Here is a 25861-nt window from a genome sequence, read left to right as displayed (position 1 = left end):
TCACGATGATGGTGACGCTTACCTAGTTGAATAACCTAACCAGACGCAGCATTTTACGGCATGTAAGTTATAGCTCGTAAAGTTGATCTAGAATATTTGAATAAATAGTGAGTAATGAACCAAAAGTTTAATACTATAGGTTGTTAAGTGAAGCCATGTATACGTTACCCAGAAAGTGCCTGGAAAGTAGGAGGCTCTCAACCTGTCTTTCCTTCCCTTCCTGTTCCTGCCTGCGTTCCCAGCCCGTCTCCCTTTCTCTGTTCCTCCCTCTTCCCCTTTCCTCCTCCATTCATTCCATATTATTTTCTGCTTGACAGTTCACCAGTGCTAATCTTTGCTAAGGTGTGAATGGCCAATAGGACGTAAATGTGTGGCCGCTCTCCAGGGTCTCTTAGGGAGGAACTCCTGAGTTGGTCTCTCCATGGCCATTGTGAGGGATTGGTCCCTGGGGATAGAATTTTTTTTCTACATAGTAGACTTTGAAAGAGGGCTGTTATTAATTAGCCCAGTGTATTCTTGGCTGGGGAAATGTAACCATTTATTTAGTAGAAAAACAAAGATAAATCTCTAGATAGGCACTCTGCATTAATCAGACAAGTGGAATTTCAGGCTCTCTTTCTCCTGTTGGCTCTTCGTTGCTGTAGGAGAGGGTAGCATTTGTGGAAAGAGCATCACCTCTTAAGTCAAGCAGATCTCCGTTTGAGTCATAACACTGCTTGTTAGCTAAGTGACAGGGCGCTCTTAGCTTTCATTTCTTACTACGAGTTGACATTTGGAAACCAGGCATGAAAGAGCGATATGAGCTAGGCTAAAAGAAGTTCACCGTGAAATGAAGAGAAGTTTCGGTCTCCTGGGTGAAACTGGAAACTCATGACTGGGGCGCTAACTAGTCAGGGGACATACGGTTATACTAAAGGAATAGTATCTGAATCTGTTTGTATTTTTATTTCCTATTATATTCTTTAGTAAGTATGGTAATACAGACAACAACCAAAAGTGAATTATAGCTAGGTTAGGTAACTGTCTGGTTAGTTGCTGTGGGCTAGAACTAAAGATCCAGAAAGTATGTTAAAAATTCTCAAACCCCACAGTCATAAAGCACTACTTTGTTCTTCCAAGTGTGTCTTTACATATATTATTCTCATGATCACAAAGGCTCAGTGAGGAAGGGGTCTAAGGATACCACTCCTCTGTGTTTTAAAGGCAAAGGAACAGGAGCCTTGGTATGTTAAGTGGTTACTCAAGATTCATAGCTGGTTCGTAGAAAAGACTGGCCCAGTTTCCTCATCTTCACTGTGTGCTTTGTCGTTGAGTGACGCTGGCTGTCCCCCCAACAATGCTGTTTTCAGTGTCATCCCTTGTTGTAGTCTTTGCCGTCATCACCTGTGGCCCTTTGGGTAGCGTTGGACGTTACAGTTCCGAGTCGTGCGTTACACGTTAGGTCATCTTTGCTTTCAGATGCAGAAACATCTTCATAGGGGTCACACACCAGATCTTCATGGAGGCAGCCTGGTTCAGTGAAAAGTACATGGGGCTTGGGGATAGAGAGACCTGGGTTGACCTCTCTGTCCTGATGTTCTCTATTTGCATAATTTTATGCAAGTTTCTTATCGCCACTGAGGCTTCGTTTCCGCATCCTTCAACCAAATTCCCCTGATGAATGAAATCACATATGCACAATTCCTGGCCTGGAATAATCACCAACAAATGATGACTCACCTTTTCTTCCTCCCTTCCTACGCATTCCTAGCTGGGCTTCACCCTACAAGAAAAGTAATCATCAAGAGAAGGAGGAATGGGGCCAACAGGGAACCGACAGGAACCTGCTTATGCCTTCTCCTCGGGCTCCTTGAGACATCTTTGCAGTTTACTATGGTTAATTTTCTGCCAGTGTTGATAATTTTGAGGAGTTTTTTAAACCCAAGAATAGCTTTCTAATTCTCAAAGGAGAGGCTGAGGTGGAAAATGAGACAACTAGTTTATTTTCAGTTCTCCATCGAAACAGAGGCCTCTGTTCCTTCTTGCTTTGTCTGAGGAAAGGTTTTGCTCTTCTGTTCACATAAAGATCAGAATTTAACCATTGATTTCTCTCCAGGGAAGACGTAGCAGAATTTCTAGAGGGTCTGGCTTGTAAGCATTCATTGTCTCATGAGGTGGAGGGAGCTCTAGAGGTTATGTGGCACAATCCTTTTACTTTACAGATGAAGAAACTGCACTTTGAGAAGGGGAAATGTCTTGTCCAAATTCATCCAGGGAGAAACTCGTGTAACCTTCTGGTTCCCTTGAAACTTCTCCTGTAGACTAACTTACTCATTATGATGCAATACTGGGAATAAAAATCCCAGGGGTGACTCTTTACATCATTCAATAAGCCTTTTTAGCAACTTTATCAAAAAGGGAACTTATCCATAAAAAAACTATTTGGAATAAGTTTAGAGGCAGGAGTTTTACTTCCTTCAAAGAGTGCTTCCTATACACAGTTAATTTGCTTAACAAACCTTTTCTTTCTACGGGAAGGTCCGTGGATGCACTTCCAGAGGACTACGAACCCCTGAAATTAACTACACAACTTTCTGTGTGTTCCCTGCTAAGAGGGTCAGGTAGATTCTACAGCGCCCAGATTCAGCCAAACGTAACCTTCCTTCAAAGTCTGTACTACAGGGCAACAAAGGAATAATCTCTTGAGTATCTTTGGTTTTCAATTAGAGAAACTTCTAGATGTTTTTTATTAGCTAAGCTTAAAATTGTGTGTGGTCATCAGTGGAAACTGGGAAACATGCAGTGGAAACTCCAATAACTCATCTCCTCTCCTGAAGTTTGGTTGGGCAGCAGAGAAGAATCTAGTAGAACCTTCTGACCTTCCCCCTCCCCCACTCACTTTCATCCAGGCACCTTGTACCTAATGGTCAGCAACATATCACTTCCAAGCCCGGCTGCATGACATTACTTCCCCTCTTACTCAGCATTCTCTTTCCATCCTTCTTTAGGAAGTTTTTCAACGGTAATTTTATATCACAAGTGATTTACTTACATGATGACTTAAAAAATCTTACACTTGAATAATATGTGACTTCAGTGTGTGTGTGTGTGTGTGTGTGTGTGTGTGTGTGTGTGTGTGTGTGTGTGTGTGTATGCGTTTGTCTTATGGACCTCTCTGATGTTCAGACTTGTTCCTGTCTCCTTCACCAGGAAAATCTTTCTCCAACTTGCCCTGCGCTTTTCAACATGAGAACCAAGGCAACATGATATACTTTGGGAATAGTTAATCCACAATACTTTGGATACCTCATATTTCTATCAGTGGTGATTGGACCTGTGAAAAATAAAGATGGGCCAGACATTTTTTTAGGCTGCCACAGGGATTACGATTCACTTCCTGGCTCCCATCGTTTGCCAGACACCCACTATGTTCAACATGCTAGGAATACGAGAAAAAACTCCACAAGACGTGCCTTTAACCCAGCGACCACGTTCTATGTATACGCGTTGCAAAACAGCCAATTTGGATAGTTTAGGTTTCTCAAGTCTGAAAAGTAATTGACATTTCTTATTTGAAGGTTTTAAAGTGTGAGGAACAGGGCGGCCTGTCTGCTGGTTCTGATGAAAAACCCTTATAAGCTGGAGGTACTGACGAGGAACCTTCCTCCTCAGGAAGCCTTGGCCTCTGAGTGTCTGCCAAGCTCCGCAGAGATCGGGTCTCGTAAACCCTTGCTGCGTCATCCCAGCTCCCCAAACTGGCACGCCCATTTTCCTTCCCCAGCAACAGCCTGCCAGGAGCACTGCCTCTCTTTGCTGAGCTAGGCGTCTGTTTTCACGCAGGCTTCTGGGAAGAGGCTGGTGACTTGTCACAGGTCCTGTATAAAGTCCAGCAGTCGTGTTCATCTTTCTTCATTAGGTCTCTTGGCCAAAAGGCCTGGTAACCATGGATCAACTTTACCAGGAGAGCATTTCTATTTGCCAAAGTGTGGAAAGTCAACTTCATAGCAGCAGCCTTCACAAAGGAATGGAGCTCTTTATAACCCGTTAAGCCACTGGAGAGAGATTTTAGGGGGTCGATGTGAGAAGTAGGATGTAGGAGGAAGTTGAAACATGCAAGCTCCCTGACCCAGAACAAGAGCTCTAAACACCCCAGCCAGACACATCCCTTCATTGTCTGGCCCCTGCCTACCTCCCGTCTCACCCCTGCCTTCTCCCCTCGTTGCTCTGCAAAGTTCATCCATTCTTAACTACAGCTATCCCTGGGGGATTCATTCCAGGACCACCCAACCCCATGAATACCAAAATCCACAGATGCTTAAGTCCCTTGTATAAAATGGCGTAATATTTTCGTATAACCTTCTGTATATTATAAATCATCTCTAGGTGACTCGTGATACCTAATAAATGTAAATGCTATGTAAATAGTTGTAAATACAATGTAAGTAGTTGATGACACATGGCAAATTCAAGTTTTGCTTTTTTGGAACTTTCTGGAATTTTTCCCCAAACCTTCTTGATCCGCAGTTGGTTGAATCTGCAGATGTGGAACTATAGATAGGAGGGCCAACTGTGTGCCCATCACGTTTGCTCTCAGTGCTAGGACTTTGCACGTGTGTTAGCTTTATCTGGACTGTTGCTCTCCTAACTCGTGATTCTCTTTGTATGTTTTCTGTTAGCAGGCCTTCTAGAACCTTTCAGGTGAGATAAATATGCCTCCTCTGTGCTCTCATAACCCTTTGTTCTTCCCCTTATGTAAAATGTATTCCTCCCACCTAAGGTAGTTGCTTATTTTCCCTTGTAAACTCAGCGGAAGAGCCTGTTCTCAGTACAGAATTCAGGACGTGCCTCTTGGGTATATATGGAAGTATGATAAGATACTAGCAAATATCTTGGGATGTAGAGTCAGAATTTGAACCCTTTTTTCTAGCTGTGTGATCTTGGGTAAGTTACTTAAAGAAGTCTCTAAAACTGCTTCCTTGTTTTTATTTTTTTTAACATCTTTATTGGGGTATAATTGCTTTACAATGTTGTGTTAGTTTCTGCTTTATAACAAAGTGAATCAGTTATACATATACATATGTTCCCATATGTCTTCCCTCTTGCGTCTCCCTCCCTCCCACCCTCCCTATGCTTCCTTGTTTTTAAAATGGTGATGGCAACCACGATCCTTGTAGGACTGTGGTAAAGATTAAAAGGAAACTTTAGGACGCGATGGGTATGTTAACGGTGTAGACTGTGGTGGTGGTTTCACGGGTGTATATTTATCTCCAAACTCATCAAGTTGTACGCATTAAATATGTACAGCTTTTTGTATGTCAATCCTACCTCCATAAAGCGGTTTTAAAAAGATTAAAAGGAGATAATGGGCATAATATAATGGATAGATATTATTCATAAATATTCAAGGTCAATTTGTATGGAAGGGGCAGCAGCAATTTTAAAGTGTGTACCTCACCTTCTACAGGGGTAAAGGAAACAAGATCCTCAGATGTGGGCATTGTGAAAGCTCATCATAAGTCTTAAAAAATAAGTTCTTATTTTTCTAAGTATGTACTGAGCATCTTCTGAGGACCCACATACAATGTGCTTTGCATGCATTATCTTGGCACAATTACTTTGCAAGACAGGAGTTAATATCTCCATTCCATACATGAGAAAGAGTTTCAAGGAGAGTGTGTAACTTTCCCAAAGCCATGAAAATTGTAGACTAAGAATTTGGACCCGTGTTCGTCTAGTTTACTGTTTCACAACTGGGTGATACTTACCAGCCCCGTCTCGAGGGACCTGTGGCAATATCTGCAGGCAGTTTTCATTATCACAAGCTGGGGGAGGAGGTGCTTCTAGTATGTGGGTGAAGGCCAGGGATGCTGCTAAACGTCCTGCAGCGTGTATGACAGCTGCCCTCCCACAAAGAATTATCCAGCCTCTAAAGAAGACGTGGCACATATACACAATGGAACGTTACTCAGCCATAAGAAGAAACGACATTGAGTCATCTGTAGTGAGGTGGATGGACCTAGGGTCTCTCATACAGAGTGAAGTAAGTCAGAAAGAGAAAGACAAATACCGTATGCTAACACATATATATGGAATGTAAGAAAAAAAGGTTCTGAAGAACCTAAGGGCAGGATGGGAATAAAGACGCAGACGTAGAGAATGGAATTGAGGACACGGGGAGGGGGAAGGGTAAGCTGGGACGAAGTGAGAGGGTGGCATGGACATATACACACTACCAAATGTAAAATAGATAGCTAGAGGGAAGCAGCCGCATAGCACAGGGAGATCAGCTCGGTGCTTTGTGACCACCTAGAGGCGTGGGATAGGCAGGGTGGGAGGGAGGGAGATGCAAGAGGGAGGAGATTGGAGATATGGAGGAGATATGGGAGGAGATGGAGATATGGAGGAGATTCACTTTGTAATAAAGCAGAAAGTAACACACCATTGTAAAGCAACTATACTCCAATAAAGATGTTAAAAAAAAAAAAAAAACAGAATTATCCAGCCCCAAGTTTCAATAGTGCTGAGGTTGAGAAACTCTGGTCTGGTTTCACCACATTAAGGTTTTCCTTCTTTCACCCCAGAGATAAAACGTTATTTCATTAGTATGGTTTTGATCGTATGGTGTCATATAAGAGGGCAACGCCATTTCAGAAAGTTCTCTGTGCCAATAAACTCAAATAACTCTGTGTCTTCTATAAAGGGATGGGATAAAAATGGCCATGTAGACATTTCCACACTGAACAACCCAGTTAGAACTTTGGCCTGCTTATGGTTGGAAAACTCCACACCCAGGAATCTTGGATATGGGAGGGATGTGGAGTGCTGGAAGCAGAAGGAATGCGGACAGAGGTTAGTTCCACCCCCTGCTCTACTTAGTGGCTCATTGTCCTTGGGACATCTCACAGGATTCGTTTTCTACATCTGCAAAGTGGGGATATTAATTCCTGACTCAAAGAGTTGACGGGAGGATGATGGGACTTAACGCGGTAGAGTGTTCAGCAAAGAATACGGCAGGCGTATCGTAGGTGTTCCATGGTACCCCCAAATGAATATCCTCTCTGAATATGGTTCTTTGCCCATCCTCTGCGTGTAAGTGGCAGAAACTCACCTCATACCCAATGTTGACTTTGAAGACTGCGCTTTTCTCCCTCTCCTTGCAACCTTCCCAGCCCTCACCTTTGCCTGATAGGATTGGTACCTCAGGAGTTGATGAGGTACCAAAACCCCCCAAGAGAACGGTGACAAATGATGCCCCACTTGGGCAATGTTCTCTCACATTCTTTTTCCCACTTACCCCTCATACCCTCTTCTCACCAGCTGCTGAGTGGAAACTTCTCTGGTCACAGTGGGTGGGCAGAGTGGGGCACCTATAGTGAGAAAGGATGCTGAGGACATTTGGTCTCTCTGGTCATCTTCACACTACACCTGGTGGATCTCCTCATCTGTCTTCACATATTGGGTATTCAACTGAGCAAAATGCCACTTAACCTACACCTCCGACATGACAGAATCTTTGGTAAGCACTGTGTAGGCCTTATCCTATTTTATCATGGCGCCCAACAAGATATTCAATAAATGTTTGTTAAATGAATAATGTATACAATAATCTTATGAAGTCAGAACCACACATCCATATTATACAGCATCTCAGAGAGGCTAAGTAACATGCTTAGGGTCACAGAGGAGCTATGGGGAAGGGCCAGCAGTAGGACCCCAGTTGTCTGACTCCAAAGCCCACATTCTTCAATAGGACAAAGTATCTACGCTTAATGTGTAAGCGATGGCATGCTCTAACCAGTGCCTATTGGTGGTTGGAGTCATCCCAGTGCTGGCTGTAAGGACATCCCACTCTCTCTGACTTATGAACCCATCTCCTTCATACGTTCACTTATTTAATAGGTATTAATTGAATTTCTACTACATCCCAGGTACTGTAAGAAAAGCACAGTAAAACCTCTGCACACATATAGATTACACACCAGTGAGGTAGGAGGTGATGGTCCTTAAAGACAGAAACAAATTATAATAAAGAAATGCTGACCAAAGAGACAAATAAGCTACCCAGGTAGAGAATGAAGGAGGTCTGCAGGAAATCTTCACAGAGTAGAGGGTATTTAAACAGAGACTCTAAAGAAAAAGGGGCCAGACACACACAGAGGAAAGTGCCCTGTGAAGACACAGACACACAAAGAGAAGAGAACCACGTATGATGGATCAGAGACTGGAGATACGCAGCTGCAAGCCAAGGAGTGCCAGCCACCACCCGAAGCTAAAAGAGAGAGCATCGTTCCGCCAGCACCTTAATTTTGGACTTCTGGCTCCGGAGCTGTGAGAGAAGACATTTCTGTTGCTTTAACACTGAGTTGGTTGTAGTTTGCTAGGTGTTGGGGCAACCCTCAGGTAAATACAGTAACTCATTATTTGCAGTGATTCTCACAACTGATCGCGATCTATGAAAGCCAAGGACTCCTACTGGTGCATTGACCATCTCTGAGCTTGGAGGGGGCTTCTTCTGAATCCCTGAGCTGGTGACAGGCACGAGAGGGATCCCATATTCTCTTCCATAGTGTTTATACACATTCCACTCTTCCAGAAGGACTCCAGAGTGCTTCTTCCCCAAAGGTGACTTTGCCAGACATCTTGAAGATTGGCCATCCCTCTGTCCTAGTAGCCACGTAAGCAGCCGGCAGACCCGCCTTTGCAGCCTGGCCTCAGTGCTGACTATAGCGTGAGCTGAGGGGCTGGGTTATATCTCTCGGCCCAGCAAAAGGCATTCTCAGTGCCCTTATTGGCCTCACATCTTCTTTCCCTCCAAAAGGGTCATAAGAGGGGGAAAATTGGGGTTCTGCAGACTGCATCCTCTCTGTGGGGTGGTTTGGATTACCCTAACGTGGACCTCAGATAATTAAGGAAAAAAATAAAGTTTCACTTGCCCCAGAGTGCTTCTTTCCTTGAACAAGTGTTCCTCGTTAACTAAATAAGTTTTTTTTTTCCCCATCCTGAATGGCAACTGCGTCTTCTTATTAGCGCACAGTTGCTCGTCTAAAGAATTGTTTTAAAGAATTGAAAGGGAATATGTTTCAAGAAGAGTGATGAATTCACTGCTGGCAGGAAAAGAGAGTCTTCTAGGATGCTAATTGCAGGCATGGATTCAGACAGACTTGGGCACTAGCTGTGTGATCTTGAATGAGTTACTTACCTTTCTGAGAGCAATAATTCCTAATTCATAGAGTTCTTTTGAAGATTCAATTAAATCATGTGCATAAGACTCTCAGAAGTGTCTGCCATTCTCAAGCATTTGGTCAAGTACCCCATTATAGATATATGGCAGCCTAGGGAATCATGGTGTTCACTCAGGAACTGGGACCTGCTGGGGCCTAATTAGCATTCGAGATATTTCCCAGGTTGCACTGCCCAAGGATGCACGAGGTACCAGAATGCCTACTGGTGTGCCACGTGGGAGCATCTGAACTCTGTTTGGGCACCATGAGACACGTAGGATTCGTCTGGATTTCTCTGTCCATTCCCTGCTGCTCTATGAAGCCTCCAGTGTTGTGGAGTCTGAGATACTACCCTACTTGGCCAGGTAACAAGTTAGTCTGTCAAGGTTTCATGGATGTTGGCAGAAAACGTGAAACTCCTGGGTCAGCGACAAAGGACTTCGTGATTCCTGGCATAGCAACCAGCATGAGCTTCGTGTTTGTGTCATCTCCCCCTGCCCTGGCGCTCACGGGGCAATGCAAAGGGAGCCATGTGACACATACACAAGTTGTAGGGTACGTCACAGAAGAGGAAGCTGATTTTTCCTGCTAGATAGTAAGCAGACTGCCCGTTGCTCCCAAGGGAGATATTATCTCTATCTTCCAAATCTGTGTGCTGGGCATCCTTTAGAAGATGGTACATAACAAAGTCGGTCAGTGCCCCTGCTGACAAGAGGTGCAGGGATGTGTAAGACTCAGGGAAAATCATCTCCCAACAGCACTGCCTATTCCTGTTCTGTGTTAAAATGATAAAGTACTAGTAGTCGTTTAGAAACTGTCCCCATGCCACTCTGGTCTCCTCCCTTTTTCTCAGCCCCCTTCCTGCTTTTAATTCGGAGACAAGAGTGTAATGGAAAAAACACACTCCTTGGAACTTAGTGCAGCTGGGGTTACTGGTATTCACACTTTGATCTGCTTCTCTTTCATTATGGAAACTTGGGCAAGTGACTTCTTATCCCCAAGCCTCAATCTTTTCATCTGTGAAATGGGGATAAGAATGCCTACCTCACAGGGTGTAGATGTCTGGCACCTAATAGGTGCTTAAAGAATACTGCCGCTATTTACCACCTACACTGGCATGGAATTGCATTCTTGCCATGGGTCAGTCAAGAGAGGAGTAGACCCTGTCTCCACAAAGAGGACTCCAGAGTGGAGGCTGGTCTGAGGCTGTGTGAGATATTTTGAACAGAGTTGCACAAACAGAAGCTGGCTTTCCCCACGCTTCCCTTTGGGCTCGCTAAGGAAGAAAGCTCACATGTCATCTTGGTGAGAGGTTCGTAGCTGGCCAGCCTCTCCTCATCCTGAGGTAGAGCACTTCCTTGTATTTTTACGTGGAGCCCATATCCTCTGACCTGTGTATTCCTTTCCGTTTTCCACTTTGCCTCTATTAAGCTAATGCAAAACACCCTCCATCCTCCCACCCTGCTCCTCCCTGGCTTACTTTCTCATCATCTGCGCCTCCCCGGGGTCTGCCCCTCAGGTTTTCCCCCTTCACTGCCACCTTTACTGTGCGGGCAAGTTACAACTCACTGTCAGCACCTCTCCCACCTTCCTTCCCAGAGATGCTTTGTCTTTCTTCACTCCAAATGGGCCTTGGCCAGCCTTTGGAGGGCCGGACAGGATGGGAGGGAGGGAATCAGACATACTCCTCCATGCCTGGCTCTCAGAAAGTAGGTAGCTGAATTCCTCCGCTGGCCTCACTTCTGTTTTACCAATTTCTGTTGGTTTTGATTTCTCAGGCAGGGCAGACAGAATAGAGCCTCTGCTCCTTGAGGGGTCCAGAGTCAGGAAGAGTTAGAGCGCTGCTGATGACCGGGGCTCTGATTCTACCCACGTCTTTAGGAGGAGTGGACCCGTCCCATGAGGAGCGCGTCTGTTTCCTCAGAATCCGTATTACCGTCTGGCTGGTGACTGCACAAGGAGAGAATGTCACAGCTTCTCATACTGAAATCTCCTTTCTGATGTTTAGCTGGTCGGTAGCGTCAGATCCCTTTTTATGATGACTTCTGAGTACAGGTAGTCGTGGAGAAGGAAGTGTCGGTTCATTCAAACAAAACTAATCACCAGTTTATCTATCTGTCCATCTATCAATTTATACACCTATCTACCTATTTATCTACCTGCCCATCCCTCCCTCCCTGCCTCCTTCCCTCCAACCAGCATATCTATCTGTCTATCTATCTCTCATCTATCTGTCTACCATCTGTCTACATGTCTGTATGTCTATCTATCTATCTCTCTGACAGTCTATTTCAGATGACCTAAATATAACTGTGGCATTGAGGATGAATGTCTGTATATTCTGTTCTTTCTTTTTTTTCTGATGAGGAGAATCTGTATGGTTCAAAGTTTTATAGACATTAATTAGTTTCCAGCTTCTAGAAAATCCTGGCATTCGTGGCATTTGCTCTTTTGCCACACCTGGAATGTCTGTTCTGTGGGTTTCAGATCAACACTGGCAAATATTCATTGGCCATTCAGGGTTTTGGTATTAGAATATTAGGAGTCTCATTCAGAACCTTCTGTTAACTGGAAGCTTTTCTTTTCCACTTAAAGAAGAAAGTTTAATTTTTTGTTTAAGGAAAAAATACAAAGCAGCTCTGAGGTCAGGGTATTTGTCCATTCTTTTGTCAATGAAAGCAGGGAATGGGGTGATGGATGCCACGTCGCTACGTGTTCTCACAAGAAGAGGCAAAGCCAAGACATGCTAGGGGGTGCATGACAACAAGTGGGAAGAGCCACTGCAAAAGGGGGTACAGGAAAAGCAAAGGGCATGCCAGCAGTCCTGAGGGGCCATGACTTTATCAGAACAGTGCCAGGGAGTGAGAGCTGTGTCACAGGGCAGGGTAGAAGGCTCGTCTTCTGAGCAGTGTCAGATTTCATGTATTGAACTAAGGCCTCCTGCAATCCACTTCTCAGTGGCTCTGGAGTGGCCTGAGAGCCTAGGGTGAGCTCAAGTGGCCTCAGTTACACAAAGAGAAGGGGTGTGAGGGTTGGAGGTGTCTATAGGGGTCTACCCTCAGATGCTGCAAAATTGAGAAGGAATTATTTACCTGTGTTCATTGTTCTTTTTGGAATAATATAAGGAGATTTTAAGCCACAAGTGTAGAAACAGAATGTTGACTTATTGAAACACTTGGTTACTTGCAAACTTCCATATGAGATGTCGAGGGGTATTTGTTTACGTTAGGCGTGTTATCTAATCCTGCACAATAGCTAGGCACAGCAGCACTTGCCGAAGGAATGAATAACAGGACTAGACTGTGGGTGAAGGTCTCAGTTATTGATCTGCTCTCCTCTTCGGTCCAACAAAGCTGAGTCGTCTGGGTCATTTTCTAACAGGGGATGAGGAGATCCCTCTAGTCATCCAGGGTCCTTGGTTTGATGTCCCTCCCATTGTCTGTCCTTCCTCCCACCCCTTTTTATTGAAATCTCTCCTCAAGAAGGACACAATTATTAGGCCCCATCTTAGTATGGTTGTAAGTTACGGATTCTGCAGCCTCAGGTGCACTGACTCATTTATAATTGGGAACAAAAGACTTTATCCCCAAGGATTGGATGTCAGGAGACAGAATGGGATAGAAAAACTGAGGATGACCTCTGACCAACAGTCAGCTAGGAACTGAGGCCTCTTCCTGGTTCCCCCCAAATTTATGTCTTCTCTGTCTGCCCTCAGACACTTCTTTGAGTCTCAATTTTCTCACTTACAAAGTATGTTAGTCACATCAAGGTCAGATGGTTTTAGAGAATAAAATGGCAAAAACCAAACAGATCCGTGTAGAAAATACCTGGAATGGTTCTTGGCACGTGATAAATGCTCAAAATGGTAGTTATTGTTACTGATATTTTTATGATCACAGTCAATATTAGGGACTAGGTTAAAAGGCTAGAAATAATCATGTAGTGAGCCTTTCTAAAATATATTAAATTTTATTTTAAAGCTTTGTAAAAGACAAGTTTTCACTACACTGAAATACATTGGAGATTTCATTTAAAATATGGTTCATCGTAATGTAAGTTTGTGCTTTAAAGATTACAGAGAAACTTGGCCATAAAGCAGTTCCTTTAAGAGCACTGATAACTGAGTGAAACATCATCAGCCTGGGTGTTCGAACACAGGGAAGCAATCCTAACCAGACAGAGAAATTCACACTATGGGAACCCGCCTTCTGAATGCCAGGATGCTATTTTCCTCCTTGACTTTCATGTTGGAATTTAAGTTCTTTTGAAGACGGATGTATCCAATTCAGACTGGGGTTCAAAGACCATAACATACGAAATACTCTGAGTCAGGGGCGTTCAGGTTTCTAATTTCTGGGTGGACATGTTGGAACTTCTCACCAACTAGAGGATGGCCGAGTACTGCAAACATTCCAGCTGAGATTCAGGCAGCCAGGAGTTCAGCTGGTGTTTACATGAGCCGAAAGGAAGAGTCAAGGTGAGTGGGGAATAACTTGAGTGCTAGGGAAGGGCTTCTCTGCTCTTTTATGTGCTCTTCCCAAGTGTTTACTGACCACTGCTGGGTGGTCACCTTGCCCTGTACTCACAGAGGAGACAGCAAGGAAGACTCACAGTCTGCCACCAAGGCACTCGCAGTTTAATAAAAGACTCATGTTCACAATGATAATACTCGCTGCACATGCTACTCAAGTTAAGTACAAAGGGTTACAGAAGCACAGTGTGTGTAGCTGCTTAAGTTTTTAGGGATTCAGAGAAGGCTTCTAAAAAGGGGAGTTGTATGGACTGAATATTTGTGTCCCCTCCAGGTACATATGTTGAAGCTCTACCCCCACCCCCAGTGAGATGATATTTGGAGATGAGGACTTTGGGAGGTAATTAGATTTAGATAAGGTCATGAGGATGGGACCCTCATGATGAGATTAGTGCCCTTCTAAGAAGAGGAAGAGACACCAGAATTTCCTCTCTCTGCCATATGAAATACAGCAAGAAGACTGGCTATCTGCAAGCCAGGAAAAGGACCCTCACCAAGAATTAAATCTGCTGGCACCTTGAGCTTGGACCTCCCAGCCTCCAGAACCATGAGGAATAAATTTGTGTTGGTTAGGCCACCCAGTCTATGGTATTTTTCTATAGCAGCCTGAGCAGACCAAGACAGGGTAGCATTAGATTTAACTCTTTTAAGGATGCATACAAGCTCAACAAGAAAGAAGGAATGTTTTTAGCAGAGAGAACAACGCATGGAAGGGAGTATGGACAAGCACAGCACGGACAACACATCTGACTTTTTTCCTCATTGTGACTGGACTATATAGTGAGAAAAAAGAGGGATGAAGTAGTACCAGTTGTGAAGGGTTTTTGTGCCAAGCTGAGGAGTTTGACTTCAACTTATGGGCAGATTAGTGGATTTCATCCAACCATGTCACACCCCTAGTTTACTACTTCTGCACCCTGCGCTTATCTCTCTCATAGTACTTGCAATAGGGTGTGCTGAGGACTAGTTATTTATTTGTCTCTTCCACTAAATAGAGAATTCCTCAAGGTTACAGATTGTGGGGTTTTTTTCCTATTGTGGGGCAGGGTTCCAGACAATGCCTAACATGTAGTAGGAGCTCAATAAATAAGTATCCAACAGGTAAACACATTAGGACTTCAAGGAAAGATGACATCTCAACAGGGGCCTGGGTAGAGTTGAGAGGAGAGCTTTCTAGGCAGTGAGAAGAGCAGGCATGGTGGCCATAAAGCTTGTAGTCATGGTGTGTTTGAAGAAGACAGAGAAGACTTACGGTCTCTCCCCATGGTCTATGGGGAGGCTGGAGAGTGGTTTAGAGATATAGGACTTGAATGCCTGTTTGGAAATGCATTGACCTCGAATTCTTCCTCTGCTTCATATGAGTCCCTAACAGCAGACAGTGATAGTGGCAGGTAGCCTCGTAGAGGACCCCCAGTACTCCCCACCTCCTGGTACTCACTCCCACTGAGTGTGGGCAGGACCTATGACTTTCTTCCAACCCACACAATATGGCAAAGGTAGTGGTATGTCACTTCCAAGGTCAGGTTATAAAAGATTGCGATATCTATCTCACATTGTCTTTCTCTGACCTGCGTCCTTGCTTTCATGCCGCGAGCTGCCATGTTGTGAGTTGACCTAGTGGTGAGGCCACATGGCAAGGTCTTGAGGATGACCTCTTGCCAACAGCCAGATAGGAGCTAAGGCCATCAATCCACAATCCTCCTGAACGAAATTCTGTCAACAACCACATGAACTTGGAAGCCAGTCCTTCTCTGGTTGAACTTTCAGATGAGATTCCAGCCCTGGCTCGTGCCTTGACTGCAGCCTTATAAGTGTGAAGCAGAGGGCCCAGCTAAGCTGTGCCTGGATTCTTGATCTATACACACTGTGACATAATAAATGCATGTTGTTTTAAGTCACCTAAGTTGGTGGTAATTTGCTTTGCAGTAGTAGATGACTAACACAGTGATGTTCCAAGGTCCACTGAGACAGAAAGGAGTGTGTGGGATGGGAGAGAAGCTTCGGGGTGGCCTAGCCATTCAGCAGCTGCTTCCAGGAGCATTGAGCCTGGCAAGTTTCTGGGTGTGGCTCTGTTGTGATGTTAGCCTAGACCCACTGCAGACAGCTCTGGCTTTGTGGAACTTCGTGGAACTTGGGAAAGAAGCTTCTCCTAGAATGAGTCAACCAATCCAAGTCTTTGCTCCAACTCTCACGATCTGTAACAGGAACATCTCGTGGGATCTTCTAGCATCACAGTGAAATGGAAGCACCTACTTATATTTCAACCGACATTAGAAAGAACAACTGCTATCAACCCAGCCTAGAGGGTTGAAGCAAGGACTTGGCAGGCCAGACAGAAGGAGAAGTTTAAGAAAAATATCATAGGGTTCATTCAGAAAATCTGTTTTCCACTGACTGTTTTCTTGGGTCTGAAGGAGTCTGAAGATAAACGCTGCAAATAGCAGAGGTCTTTTCCTCTACGTGTTCTGTTCTGTCTCTGAAGTTGAAGGAATCACTCAGGACTCAACTTGCTGTATTGTACGCGTTGAACTTGAAAGAAACCAAAAACCTAGTGAATGCAAGGTATTTCTTTTCAATTCACCCGTAATGCACTTCTGAACTCGCCCAAAATATTGGGATTCTCTCTCCCAATCATGCTTAGTTGATGTCTTAACATTTTAATCAGGGCTTATTTAGCTTTGTAGAGTTTGAATTTTGCTCCAAGTGAAGTGTTTGGCTCTGAAGCTGTCTTTTGGGAGTACTGCAGATGCTGGAGAGCTTTTCTCCAATAACACATACGTAATTGTTTTTATCGCTTTTATATATTGGGGTTCTAGGTAAGATTACATTTGAAAAACAAAAAGACCTCCAGTAAGAAAATGAAAATCAAACATTTGAAAGTGTTGCCCAAATCACTGAGTTTGAGCACCTGCAAAAGATGCTAGCCCTCTAAGCCATGATAGGATATACTTAATTTAATATTTAAAATTATAATTATTAATATATTTTATTGAATGCCTATCTTATACCAGGCACCTGGGTGAATTTATTTCGGGCATCAGTGTGTCCTTTATTTCATACAAACGTATTTTAGCCCCTAACAGAGAAGAAAATGGCCTCTGACTAAAAGAAACCAAGGCACCTTGAGCCCTGCTTCTGAAGGGTCTAGTGAAGGGGCAGGTGACACGGAGATCACGATGACTAACAGTCAGGCGCCAGGTGGCCAGGGGCTACCCCCGTTGACTGGAATAATTAAAAGCACCTCCCTTCACTCTTAGAAATATCCCAGTTTGGAAGATAAATTTTATGGTCCCCCCAAGCTAAGGCTAATAGGCCCAAAGTGGTGTGTGTGTGCAAAGAACTGCCTTTCGGTAAACTCACGCACATATTCTGCTTTCACTTAACGTAAACAAACGTTGATCATCAACCTTTATATATTTAATTTACATATTGATAGATTAGGTTAAAATCTAGGGGTTTTACCCTGCCGTAAATTATTGGCAATTTTCGAATTCTCTTGACAAATATATAAAATTAGTCTTGGTTTACCCAGGTCAAGGGAAAATGCTATTTAGTTGACTCACTTCTTCCAGCTCTGACAGTTTCCCAGTTGCCATGGATAACATTCATCCTTTGGAAAGCATGAGTATGTGCTCTTCTATATGGAGATGATGACTATCATGGCTTTCTGGGGAGGAAATCTACCACCCACACTGTACTTTCTTTTACTTTCTACTCCTCCAGGAATAATTGTGAATCAGAGAATAGCTATATGGAAATCAGAGCTGAAATAGCCTATAAATCACACGTGTTATCGTTTCCCCAAACTGTGGTTGATTTATGATACACCCTAATGCTTCATTGCTATGGCCACACCATTCTCTTGATATGAAATCACATACGCACACCATCGGGGACCACTTAAAGACTATACAAAGGGAGAAATAAAAACAAAACAGAGTCAAAGTTGGAGATGCTGAGACACATACGGGTTGCAAACACATCCGTGGAAAATCTGGGGGAAGCTGGAAATAAATGTTCACAGCATAGAGAGCAAGGGAGACAACCGTTTGGTCAACACTGGATTATCTAAGCTGATGGAGAATGGAGAGGTTTATACAAATCTTCAAATAATCAAATGCTCGTCTCTAGGTACGAAAATGCCCCTATGACGTCATCCTCGGGCACTCTAAGCAGAGGAATCGTCAAGATTAGCTGCCAGTCAAAACTGGTAAAGGTTTCCCTTTGGCAGAAAAACGTGTTGGGGGAAAGCTACGAGCATGGCCAGAGAAAGGAAGACTAGAGGAAGTGGGGCTGATTAAGAGTCCTCTTCCATCCTTTTCTAAGCTAGGCATTGGAGATCCGGGGATGAACTTGGGGAACTGCCGCATACCCACGTTCACCCAGATTAAAATTGCAGAGCTGGGATTCAGCTGCCCACATCCATCGGCATTACCCCAAGAACACACTTCCTCTGATGAGTCAGTCTTGAGGCTTGCTCTCAGTGGAATGTCCTTCATTAAAAAAAAAATCTCCAAGTCCCATGTATTCCAGAAACCTGTCTGGGATAATTTTCGAAAATACTGCAACAAAGAGAAACAGTCAGTGATGAACTCATGAAGGAAGCTAATGGGAAACCTAATTGTCCTCCTTTTGGGCTGCCATGAATCTTCTCTCCCTCCAGGGCACGTCTGGAATCAGCTAAAACCCATCAGAGCAGCTCGGAGGAATGGGCAGAGCCAGAGAGAGAGAGCGGTCTGGACTGTGCTTACCTCTGCCAGGGCAGCCCTGTCTCTTCCAGCAGCCTGTCTTTTCCAATTGTAAATGATTTTGCTGCTGATTGTTATTGGGAGATGATTCCACACTTGTGGGTCTTCTCCCTTCACATGTTCTGCCACTTAATTTGTTTCATTTTGCCTGGTTACTTGTCATCACTTTGGGAATTGAGCACAATGTCTTGGTCAGATGGACTTGAGTTCAAGTCCTAGCTCTGTCTCTTGTAAGCTGTGATCTAGTTAGCTAATCTTTCTGAGTCTCAATTCTCTCACCGATAAAATGGAGAGAATAATATCTAGATTGTAATGTACTTATGAGAATTGAACAGACATAAATAATCTGGCATATTGCCTGACATATAGTAGACACGTAGTATGACTATGCGTGTGTGTGTGTGTGTGTGTGTGTGTGTGTGTGTGTGTATTAGTCAGGGTTCTCCAGAGAAGCAGAACCAATAGTAGGCGTATATCTTCCTTCCTTCCTTCCTTCCTTCCTTCCTTCCTTCCTTCCTTCCTTCCTTCCTTCCTTCCTTCCTTCCTTCCTTCCTTCTTTTTCTTTCATCATACATCTAATCTATCTAATTAATCTATCATCTATCAATCTAATCTATCCTCTGTCTGTCTTTCTGCCTATCAAGAGATTTATTTATTTAATTAATTTATTATTATTTTTTTGCGGTACGCGGACCTCTCACTGTTGTGGCCTCTCCCATTGCGGAGCACAGGCTCCGTACACGCAGGCTCAGCGGCCACGGCTCAGGGGCCCAGCCGCTCCGCGGCACGTGGGATCCTCCCAGACCGGGGCACGAATCCGTGTCCCCTGCATCGGCAGGCGGACTCTCAACCACTGCACCACCAGGGAAGCCCCAAGAGATTTATTTTAAGGCGATGGCTCATGCAACTGTGGAAGCTTGATAAATCAAAACCTGCAGGGTAAGCTGGCAGGCTGAAAACCCAGGAAGAGTTGCACTTCTGGTCCAAAGGCAGTCCTGCTGGCAGAATTCCTTCTTACTTGGGGGAAGTCAGCCTTTGTTCTATGAAGGTCTTCAACTTACTGGATGACGCCCACTCCCATCATGGAACGTCATCTGCTTTACTCAAAGGCCATCACTTTAAATTGTTAATCTCACCCAGTAAACACCTTCACAGAAACATCCTGAATAATGTTTGACCGAATATCTGGGCACCATAGCCCAGCCCATCACAGCATGTACCTATTTAAAATTGGGACCTGTGTGGCTCCTTGCATATGCATCAAATAATTATTTGCATCAGATAATTGTAGGCAGCCTAGACTTCCTAATAACTTTTGAGTAGTCACTGGCTTTCTGTGGAAAACAATTTCAGTAACTTTGGCCAGTCATTCCAGACCCCACATTTTGGGTCTTTCAAAATTGATTCCACTGTGGTTGTCCATGCCAAATCTTGAGTTAAGCAAAACTCCTCTCTCCAGCTGACCTGAAGCAAATCTTTTGGAGGAAAAAGAAAAAACAACCAGAAAAATGAACATGTCTAGGCAGAGATAGATGCTGGAGAGAAAGTAAATCCATTCACTCTTTCCTCAGAGACATGTGATCACTCTGGCACTCTACACTCTTCATTTTGGCTTTATTGGCATCGTGCCATGGCTTTGATGGCGAGACCACAGAGCTTTGTCAGTTCCTTGAGGTCTACAGGACTTCTCGGAGTGGACAGTGAGCTGTCTGTTCTATTACCACTCTAACCACATGAAGCATATTTTCCAATCATGGTGGTCTTTGGACCCCCTTGAAATGGGCCTTTTACATATACAAGGATGGGCTCAGTCAAAAGGACTCTTGCACCTTCAGATAAAGTCACTAACATCGCAAACCTATGGTGCGAGCCTGCGTGGATCATGGGTCTTATTTTCTATAACTTGCCTCTTGGCTTTTGAGACATTAATCTTGGCTTCCTCACTTGTCTGTCTCAGATTATGGCGTCTCTTGGTGTCACTAAATTATACAAGTCTTTGACCGCACCCTTGAGCTGCCTCCATAAAGGAATATGTTTAAGGGAATGCTGTGCTTCCCTGGCCCTCCCCTACTTATGGTTTTTCACTCTCTTCTTGATGCCAGCAACCATCTTGGAAGATCAAACTGATATGGAATGAGATAGGGCAAGCTAGATAGACAGCTCCTTAGATATTTTAGGTTGCTTTTAGGCAGTTATTCCAGATTGACCACATTTCTATGGATTCCTTTGTGTAGGAGTTTTCCTAAAGAGACCCACCTCCCAAACGTTTTTCTGGGGTAGCCAGTGTTTCTACTTTTTCAGTTTTTTCCATCTCTGTTTTTAGCATACACATGAAGGGAAGGCTTTCTCTCTCATCTCCACATGGCCTCTCATATGTCTGGGCCATTTTCCTAAATTGCCTCTGTCTTTCCTACAGGGCTACCTAAAAAACTCTTACTCATCCCATCAAGTTTAGGTCAGATGGATGGAAGGAGCCATGAAGATCTCAGAGGTATCCCAAAGTTTTAGTGCCGGCTTTACCACCAACTTGCTGTGTGACATAGATCAATTTGCTTGCTTTCTCTGGTTTTTCTCATATGTCAAAATGAAGGTGACTTTCAGTTGATAAGCAAGTCCTTACCTGTTCAAATAATCTGCACTTTCAGGATGCTGCTAGGTTCCTGTGGGGCAGGTAACTTCCAAGCAAAGATTCATCCCTTTTTTTTTTTTAACTTGTTCTTGAAGTTTATTACTGTCTTTATCTGAAAAATCTTCATAGAAATTGTGGTTTGGTTTATTAACTCAGCAGCCCGTTCCTGAGCTCTAAGGAAGCTTGTCTTCTCCCGAGCTACCCGATACTTCTTCTGGGCAAGTGACATTTGGGGACGGTCCCACCTCTTCTTTTCAATTTCTTCCTTAGGCTTCTTCTCATACACTGGATTCTCTCGTATTGCAGCCTGAGCTTTCTCACCCATCTCCTCCATTATGTCTGGAGTTACTTTGTTCTTTATGTATTGAGAGAATTGTTTTCCGTAAACAGCTTCCTCTCCTTCGATCAGGTAACACATATAACCTGCAACGTTCTGCCCCATGATGTGCTTTCCACGGTGTACCTCAGCATTGAATTCTTTGCTTTCTGAATCATAACCAGGGAACCGTTTGGTACTGTGAGGGTTAGACAAGCCTCCATCGACAGCTCCGTTCAGGGCCCCAGAAACCTTATTCCCAGTAGTAGTCCTGGCAAGCCTTGCGTCCAAGTAACAGGTGAAGGCACCAGGTCGACCATCAATGCTTTCCACATTGTGTTCGCCTCCAGTCACCTCGACTTGGCCTTCCTAAATTTTGTCCATGCCAAACCTATTAAGAAGCCTGCGTGCCGGCAGCAGGCCAGTACAAGATGCTTCAGCATAATTTGTCAGGCCAACCTTCACGCCATACTTCAGGAGTTTGCGAGCACAAGCTGCACAAGCTATCATATCTCCTTGTATACGGGCCTAAGCCATCTGACCAACGTTATCTCAGTTACACGAACTAGCATTCTGTATTTGGGTGTGTTGTACTTATTTTTATCTTGGATTACCAATCGTTTGCAAGCATAGTAGTCAGTCTCTCCCTCTGACCGTCTTCTAAATTTCACTTGGTATCTCTTGAAGTAGGCCTTATTCTCGACAACTTTAACAAACCCCGTCCTGCAGAACAGAGGCCCTAGCCGCCACTGAGCTGCAGAACCAGCACAGCTCCGGGGAGGAAAAAAATAGATGCGTCACTTTTGTATGGTCTCGGCATCCATCAGCAAGTCCAGGTCATGCTGTTATACCAGCTGCGGCTCAGGCAAAAGTGTAGCTCTTTCAATGATGTTTATTGCCTGATTCACTGGGAAAAGAAACACTAAACTCTCAGAATTCCTTCTCTCTGGAATTCACATACCCTATGAAGGCAGCTTAGCAGTATGGTCAGGGCCATAGATACCTTGGTGACACCAATAGACACCATAATCTGAGAGATACAAGTGGGAAAACCAAAATCAGTGGATCGAAAGCTGAGAGGCAAGGCACGGACAGTAAGTCTTGAGACTCATATACATCCAATATTGGAAAAGACGTAGGTCAGTGGCTTCACCCTGGATCAGAGACGTCTTTTCCCAGTGGACATTCTACACTTACTTGATTCCCCTCTGTGATGTTCAGCTTACTACATGCCGAGGCCGTCCCTGCGACTGTTGGAACACTGAGAAGGAACGATGGTCAAATTCTACCAGAGCTGAAGCCTACATTGTTTGAGAACAGGAACAGCTGTGATCTTAGGTATTTGTATGTCCACCAGTTAGGAGTGTGTGTTCTGCATCCAGTTGCCATGAGCATAGTACTGAGTAAGCCACATGCTAACCACATGGCTTTGTGCAAAATATTGAACCTCTCGTAACCTCAGTTTTCTCACCTGCAAAATGGGGGTGATTATGGTACCAGACTTGGAGTATAATTATGAGGTTTAAATGAGATGATAAATACACACTGCATAGCACAATGATTAGCACAAACAAATCACATTTACTGAACACTTACTATGTCTTGTAGCACATCAACTGCCGTCCAGAGGCTCTCCATTTTCTTCTCTTCAGCAGATTAGGACAAACACCAAAACATGTAGCCACCAAATACATGAATATCATGAAAAGGGGACTGAGTTTGGAATCAGAGTAATTCCAAGTCTCAGCTCTGCCTCTTGCACTGGCTGGTTTGCCTTACCTTTCCTTCCTTAGTCACTCTGGGTATCAGTTTGCCTGTAAATGAGAAGTTGTTACTAGGTCAGCATCACCCACGTTGTAACAATCTTAAACAGCTTGATCCCTTGAACATTCCAAACAGAATAAATTGTTTGAACACCATTAAATCTAAGCAGTGAAATAATTTAAAAATCTTTCTAAGTGTTTGTGTGCATTTTCCCCTGGGAAAATCTGATCTGTACCTTCCTATCTTCCACCCTCTCCACAATATTCATGCACCCCGAATTTAAATCACTGTCCTAGAAGCTCTCTAAGTTTTCTTTTCCAGCCTAGAAATGTTCACACATTATGCTCATGAAGAACCACCAGTGGAAGTTATTATTGTAGACACTTATTCGTCTGTTAAAAAATTACAAGAAAATTACATTGAGTGGAACAGTGGTCTAATATTTCATCTGCTCTTTTGGTAGTGTATTTAAAAAGAAGTGAAAGTCAACACGCAGTGGAATAAAAGCATGGTGGATCACAATTAATATTCATTATCTTACAAAACTTGTGCATGCACTGAACTCTGGTGGATTCATATTATCCGCCCCACAAAGAACCGACAAATCACTAAGCCCACAAAAATCCCATTTGTCCATAGTGTCTGCCCTCACTTTTCCGTCTTCTCCACCCATTCATCAATAGCTGCATCTTTTCCTTCTTATCAGGTTCTACTTCACAGCATGGCCCATCTCAGACTGTTCAGCCGTATCTGAACAATAGGCTCCGTGAGCTGCAGGACTTCTTACCTCCAGTCCCCTAAAGGCTGCATCTTTGCCCCACATTTCCTTGGCTTCCACCCCCCGCAAAGGCAGCAAAAGGAAACAACAGCTATCACCCCCACCAAACTGTGTCTTTCTGAGATGCAGCTGAATAATCAATTAGCGGTGGTGAGTGTATCTGAATTTCCCTGGCTGCCTTCCACATGCCTTCCAAACTTCAAAGTCTCCAGGAGCAGGTCTGCAGGGCCCTCCTCCCAGACGTTCTCACCATCCTGTCACTCATCCCGAACCTCTGAGGCAGCTCCTGCCCTCACCAGCCACACTTCGCTTCATCCATCCTTTCCACAATGTGTCTGGAAAGAAAGACCATTGTTCCCTTGAAGAAAGGACCAGTTAGTAAGGAGAGACAGGGCAGACAGCAACATTTGGCAAATTCGTGGCTCAGGGCAAGGACCAGAAGCTATGAAACAGATACTTCAAACAAGTTTTCTTTTCATTTTGGTACATTAAGTGGCTATATTACAATAAAGCAAATAGATCCAAACTGTGAAGACCTTCTGTGAGAAAGCAGAACCCCGAATGCCCTCCCGTTTCCACGTGCCCAGGTCGCACACGGTTAGAAAGGGCAGGGCATCTGTGCTTCTGGTTGTTTGCAGAGTTTACTGTAAGAAAAGTCAGAATATCAAGCGATTGAACAGAGGCATCTTGCCAACTGTGAGAGCAAGCTGGGAAACAGTTTAAGGAACAGAAAAATTCTTGTCTGTGAAGATGTCCAGGTTTTCTGAGTGTTGGTGTGGATGTTTATGTCACTTTGGGGGAAATGATGGCACAGACAGAATGCCTGATAGGAGGGTGGTTGGCGGGCAGATCAGACAGCAGGTTGTAATGGTTCAGTTGAAAAACAAATATTGTTTACGTAACAGGTCGCACACCTGTTAAGAGCCCTGTTAAGACAACATTTTCTAAGACATACGACTTCACAGTTTTTGCGTTTTTTTTTGCTTGGCCAGAGCTGAGGATTCAGACAGACCTGTGTTGAGCAAGTTGGGTTAACAATTCTCAAAATCAGCCAGCTCTAGAGGCGGAGCCAGACTCTAGTGTTCTCATCTGTAAAATGGGAGCTACACTTGTTCCCTTCACAGAGGGCTGTGATGGAGACAAAATGAAATACTTACCAGTTGCCTGTTAGTAGGATTTTATTTGTTTGTTCTGGGCTCCTAGGAAAAGTGATAAAGTCCACCAGATAACAGTATGTGTTTCAGAAAATCTTTGGGGAGAATCTTTAACCTGAGAAGGTACGATAGCAGCAAAAAGATTGTAACTAAGCCCAGTACATAGTTATTGAATTCCCACCATATGTGAGGCACTGGGGACTGAGATTTCATGCTATTTCATGCATTTGAAACATAGGAAGTAGATTATTTGTTGCCTGGGTGGAAACAGTGGAGGGAAAAGTGGGGAGTGATTGCTAATGGGTATGGGGTTTCTTTGGGGGTGACAAAAATACTCTAAATGGTAATGGTTGCATAATCTTCCAAATATGGTTAAATTCAGTGGGTGAGTCGTATGGTATGTGAAGTATATCTCAATGAGGCTGTTAAACGCAATGTAGAGAAACAGTATAAAACTAAAATAAAAAAGAAAACAAAAGAAACAAGAACAAAAACCAAACAGAAACAAGTCTTGGGCAGGAATATACCAAATTGACCTTGTTCCTATCCTCATGGAGCTTTAAGTCTTGAGGAGCAACCACACATCTGCTAGTTGGCCAAATAAATAGAGGGTTGGATAAAGGATAAATGGGTGTAAATGAACTGTGTTTCAACAAAATAAATTTTTGAAAAAAGAATAAATGGGAATAGGGCCATGATTCTACTCTGTCTACTGGAATCACCCCACAATGAACATGTTCT

General features: G+C 43.9%; 1 pseudogene across 1 annotated transcript; it reads right to left on the bottom strand.

Annotated features, from left to right (window-relative positions):
• Nucleotides 1-1351: 1351 nt before the first annotated feature.
• Nucleotides 1352-23998, bottom strand: LOC309837376 (large ribosomal subunit protein uL18-like; annotated as a pseudogene). The gene is made up of 4 exons: nucleotides 23976-23998; nucleotides 21212-22147; nucleotides 1720-1762; nucleotides 1352-1509 (listed from the first exon to the last, which is right to left on the bottom strand). The product of its transcript is annotated as a large ribosomal subunit protein uL18-like (transcript).
• Nucleotides 23999-25861: the final 1863 nt, after the last annotated feature.

The sequence above is a fragment of the Grampus griseus genome (genome assembly GCF_964374135.1).
Source record: "Grampus griseus genome assembly, chromosome: 19".
Taxonomy (NCBI): Eukaryota; Metazoa; Chordata; class Mammalia; order Artiodactyla; family Delphinidae; genus Grampus; species Grampus griseus.
This window is presented reverse-complemented; position numbering and strand designations above follow the sequence as displayed.